Below are 6,320 nucleotides of genomic sequence, written 5' to 3' on the forward strand. Positions count from 1 at the left end.
ATAGGTACTCTAGGTGTTAGGGGTATCCCTAGCTTGGTACTAGGTCCGAGGATGTCACTTGGGTGCACACTTGGGCTAACAAGCTGTCCGTGAGACTGAATGTCAAAACTAGAATCCACTGGTTCTTGATACATATCAATTGTGAGATCCACTGGTTCTTGATACATATCAGTTGTGGGATCCACCGGGTTACTGGGTCTAGGAAGGTTCATTAAATCCTTAACAGTAACCCCTAAAAGGTTAGCCCCATGCTCTTGATAATTGTTAGACTCCTTTGTTGAGTATCCTGGGCTAGTAGTCCCCATAGTCCATCCCATCGGATCCTCTGTGGTGAGATTGGTCATGTTAACATCCTAATCATTGACCGACTTCTCAGATCTTGTGTCCCAATCCATTGCGTTTTCCATCATAACTCTTGCAACAATATGTCAATTTTCCTTTTAATTGACATATTAACTAAGCAGAGCGTTGTATCTCATGCCAGAACCTCCGCTCTGATACCAAAAATGTCGCACCTTACTTTTGGATCCACTTAAGATTTAGTTAAAATCATTTTAGACCTTATTGGATGATCTTGGGCTCAAAATTTCTGAAAAACGCTTATTTTCGGATTTTTACTGTTCATCGGGTAAAAATCCAGTTTTCTAGCCCAACTTCAAAAATTCATAACTTAATCCAGAAAAATCAAAATTGAGTGGTTCAAAATTCTATAAAAAGCTCCTTGAATGATTTTGCAAGAAAAAATAATCTTATAAACCAATTCCATTGAAAAAAGTGTCAGGTGTTTGTGAAATTCACCTCTGTCCATTTGGCAAAAATCCTTCTTACAGATTCTGAACCTTAACTTTGAAAAATCATTAAAAATCATATAGTTGGCCATTTTTAATGTGCTACCTACCAATTTGAATTTCAGGATGTGAAATTTAAGCATACCAAATTCTGTGTGGAAATTTATTCAGTAACTAAATAAAACATGGCTCTAAACTGACGTCCTGCTTAGAGATTACAGCACTAACCATTGATACTTATACATAACCAAATGTCTACGAATTTTTTTATGGTGTGACACCATAACTTAGCCTCCAATATGTAGCTTGCTCTTGGAAGTTTTAGGCCCAAAAATGTTAGATTATATTTAGGGGATGAGATTTTAAGAAATCCCAGTAGCAAGATCAATCAACCAAAACATTAACATGTATCAATTACAAGTATTTCAACCTTTCGCTATTAATAGGGAACTACTTTACCTCATACATGTAGCACTCTAACATGCAATAGCCAAAGCACATAAAGCAAGGAGTATAGCTACACAATCATCATCATCATCATCATTTAGTTCAACCATATAATAGAACATGAAATTGCATAGCAATCAATGCAATACTCAACATTAAGGTTAATTAAATCTTACTACCTTAATCCAATGCTCTTTGATTTTCTTGTTCTTCCTTTCTTGCTTCCACAAATTCCAAACCCTAACATGGCAATTCACAAAAAGGGCAGCTAAATCATCAGCCACTCCTCATAAAAATCAATAACATAGTTCAAGTAACTCCTAAACCCCTTAAAGCTTCCATCTTTGTTCTTCAATTTTTAGAATTGGTTTTCATAAACCCTAAAAATTTCCTCTTGACTCATTCCTACATGATTTTTCATGTAGATTCCAAATATCTACTTGGATTTAACAAAATAAAATTTCTTCTTTCAGTTTCAGCTTGGCCGAACCACTATGGTTCACTTCCCAAAAATTACAACTTTGATTCTATGGCTTCCAACACTTGTTCTTTAGGTTTACCCTATACCATTTTCCATTTTGAACACAATGGAATCCTTAAAACTTTGAAAAACTCATCCTAGGGTTCAGATCTTGGTTTGGCCAAAATGGAACTCAAGCAACATAGCAAAGAAAACACTTCAAAATCAACTTACAAACTCTTGTAACCACTAGGATCTACCATACTTTGAAGTGTTCTACCAAGATCTAACAACCAAACTCCCTCCTCTATATAAGAAGCATTTCAGCCAGCACTCAAAGAGGAAGAGAACCAGAAATTTCAACCATACAACTCAAGCAAATAAGGCAAGGAACAACTTTAAAGCCAAAAACTTACCTTGGATCTCACTTGTATGCTTAAAGTTGATGCCTTTCTCCTTGGTTCTCCCTTGAACTCTCTCTTTTCCCTTTTCTTCTTGTTTGGCTGAAACATTAATCAGATTTAGGGGGAAGGATGAGCTCATTCAATGTACAAAAAATATCCCACCAACCATCATTAATGTTATACCATGTGTTAAAAGCTACTTAGTCCTAATCCTCTCTCTTAATTAACTTAAATCATAATGTAATTAAATTCCAAAGTCAAGATCCTCTCTATTGGTAACTTGACACTTGGAAAGCTTTAATTACATCTATTGAAGGCTTGACAAGTGGCAACTTATGGGCCAAGCAAAGTGCAAGACTCTGATTAACACTTTATCGGTGCACTTTTATTCCAGGTTTAACTTCTTTTCTATAATTACAGTACTCTGGCCTCTGTAATTATTTTCTGTCAGATCCATAAATTTTTATCTTCCCAAATTGCCCTCTTTGTGTCAAATTTAATTTCCCAATAATTAAATAAAAAGGAAAACTATTTTCCTTCTCTTTAGTGATTTTTCCTCTTTTCAAAGCAATTGGGAAAAATCTTGGATACTTGAGGGTCTTCTTTTAATTTTATAATCTCTTATAATTCCTTGGGATATCATAGGAATTTTCTTCTGATTTTATTCTCCTTAAAAATATTTATTTGAAATTTTCCAAATAAAGGACCTTAAACTAGCTTAAATCGCCCTTAAATTCCTTTGTAATTTCTCTAAGGGCAATTTGGTCATAAAACCAATTTTATAATCCCATATAATTCTCAAGAAACATTGTCCTTATTTTTCCTTAATTTTCTGAGACTTGAAAATATTTTTCCATAATTATTCTTGACCAATTTTCCTTAATTAGTCAAACTTTTCATAATTGGCATGGAAAAATTATAATAATTATTTTCCACCAAAATTCTTCTATCTCTCCTTGTCATTCTTGACCCTTAGTTATTTAGGAATATCCCTATTCCTAAATGCCATATTACTGGATGTGACATCTTCAAACTTAGTTTTTTATCAATTTATATTATATTTAACTGAATTAACTTTGTTAAATTCGTTTTATTGTCATAGGCACTCAGTAGGAAGAACAAGCAAATATCTGAGCTGAATGTGTACCCACATACCATGTCTCGTGCAGGGTATGGTGGGTTAGAAAGAAGTATGATGGAGAAGCGGCAAAAGAGTGCAAAATGGTTGCTGCTTCAGATCCTACTCGAGTCATTCCACCTATCAACCGTCCTTCTCGCCAAGAAAAATGGAAGGCGGGGAGGATTAAAAGGGGTGAATATCTCACTCTAGAGGCTGCTGTTGTTGCTAAGAAAATTGTAAGTAATATTAGCATTATGCTTCATTAATTGTTTTTTTAATTATGTTAAATTGAAGTTGTTATTTTAATGTTACAGGCTACACTTGAGGAGCAATTATCCCAAGGTATATTTGTTCCTTATGGGCGGATGGATATCTTGGTCACTACTATTGGAAAGGCTGACCATCCTGACAGAGTCAGAGGGGCCCCTAAAGGAATTGGCATCAAACAATTTTTTGGTCCTGGTTCTCAAAAAGTATTGGATCATCCTCTGCTGACATGGTATCTAAAGAGGAACTCGACCGCCGATTACAGGAAGAAACGGAAAGAGTTCGAGTTCAACTCAGTGAAGAACACAAGGCAGAGATACAAAATATGCGTGAGGAGTTTGATGCCAAGTTTCAACAGGCAATGATGATGATGGGCACGACCAGATTCCAGATGCCCCGAGTGTCTAAGCTGTCACAGGTAATAAAGGTTCATTTCATCAATTTAAACTTATATAGTGTGCCTTAAGTAATTTCTTCTTATATTTCAGGGTTCACCTATGATGAAAAGTGGGAAGGGCAGTAATAATCAGACACAACAGCTGACATTATCTGACCCTAACCCTAGCCCTGACCCTATCCAAGACAATGGAACACTGTGTTCTCTCTATGTCGACATTAATGGAGATTCGACATTTCATATTGCTAATGGTTGAGTATTCTCGGGCTCAACGATCCACGGGAAGAAAGTTCCAGTAGATCAATCAAGGGTGACGGTGGATAAAATCTGTAGCAGTCAAGGTGATACACTAGTGCCCATCCCTGCTGATGAGGTTCACCTACTGGTTCAAGCTAAAGGAAATTTCATTCTGTGGCCAAAATGACTTATTGGAAAGCCTACACCATCGAAGAAGGCGACAACGAAGAAGACGGCAAGTAGCACTTCAGAACCTGTCCTGCTGCCTCTTCTTGCTGATATTAGGGTTATGTATGGGAGTTTGGAGCTTCTTCATAGCATGGTAACAAATATGGAAAACTCTCTTACTTATAATATGCCGCTGGGAATTGTGGGTTCGGATGTCACATACCAGTTCACTATTGACAAGAAGGACCTCATTCAGTTCCTCAACTTTGAGGAGTTTGATATAGTCTTTATACAGCTGGCTATTTTGTAAGTTATAATATCATTTTCTTTTTTTGTATTATACTTATGCATATTCTAATATTTCTTATTTGAACAACAGGCATTTTGCTGGAGTCTGTAGGCAGGTAGGACTTGAGGACACATATGGCTTTATATGTCCTCAAAAGGTATAAAAAATAGCCAATACTATGGAAGCCAGGTCGATCTACATCATGACCGCAATGACTCAGTTGAAAAAGAAAATATATTTTGTACCTTATGTGGAAAGGTAAGTATATTATTATATTTGAGATACACTTGTTATATATGTAGGATTATAATTAACATGGTTCATATTTTGTAGTTATCATTGGACTTTAATTGTTTGCGCCCCTTTTGATAACAAAGCCTACTGGTTCGATTCCCTCCGTTGAAGTCCAACCGAAGAAACCAAAGATGTCATTGACACGTTAGTTTTATGTCTATATATTTATTACATATAAAGTTTATAAAAATGTGTTCTAATGTTCTAATATTTGAATGTTCATAGGGCTTTTCACACTTTCAATTTTATGACCAGACATCAAAATATGTAACCACCAACATAGTTTATCCCACAAGTATGTTGTTTTGAGCTAAATATGTAGTTATAAATCTTTTCAATCATCAAATTAGCTCATGCTTATAAATATTTGATTTTTTCAGTATCGTTGTCAACCTGGGAAAGTTGAATGCGGATATTATGTCATCCGTTATATTAATGACATTATTGAGACAGGGGTAACTGAAAAATAACACGAGGTAATTAAATATAACTTATGTTGCATGTAATTCTGCCTATTTTTTCACATTTTTAATCAAGTTGACTAATGAATCCATTTTTGATTTACAGGCATTTGAAAATGTGATGCCATATAGCATGGACGAGATCAATTTGATAAGAGACTCTTTGTCAACCACGTTGTTAGAGAATCTTTAAAATGTCAAGTACTAAGGTCTCTTAGCTTCCTCACATATTGGTTCATTTTTCGATTGTTAACTATAGTTGATGTTAATATATGGTAATATTCAAATAGTTTTGTTGAGATAATGCTTTGGTGTTCATTTGGTAATCTTTAAATGGTGTTGCATATATTACTCTACCGATTTGGGTACCTAAACTACAGGGAGGTGGTAAAATAAAATAAAATGACGAATGAAAAAAAATATAACATTTAACGGTGGTTATTCAACAAACCGCGGTTAAATGAATTTATAACGACGGTTTTTTTAAAACCCGCCGTGGTAAATATTTTATAACAGCGGTTTGTTAAGAAACCACCGTGTAAAATTTGAATTTCCACAGCGGTTTTGAGATAAAACCGCCGTGGAAAATAAACTTTCAATGGCAGTTTTCAATAAAACCGCCGTTGAAAGTTTATTTTCCACGGTGGTTAATAACCGTCGTGTTTTCTTATCCTTTCAACGTCGACACTTTTTACTCCGCCTCCAGAACCGTCGTTAAAAGCCACTATTAACCGCCGTTAAAAGCCATTTTTCTAGCAGTAAAGCAAAGATATAAAAAGAAGATGAACGAGAAGAACCACAAAAGTATTGCTCTTAAAACTCAAGAGAGCGAAGATGACAATGAAGAAGACCTGGAGGATGATGAAATGGGTCTTATCATCAAAAGATTCAAGAAATTCTACAAGAGCAGAGCTGGAAGGAAGTTCCATTCAAAACACAGAATCTCAACATCTCAGAATGAGTCAAAAGAACCGATCATCTGCTTCGA

Source organism: Neltuma alba, unplaced genomic scaffold, assembly GCF_004799145.2.
Source record: "Neltuma alba isolate B1F8T4 unplaced genomic scaffold, ASM479914v2 tig00010293_pilon, whole genome shotgun sequence".
Classification (NCBI taxonomy): Eukaryota; Viridiplantae; Streptophyta; class Magnoliopsida; order Fabales; family Fabaceae; genus Neltuma; species Neltuma alba.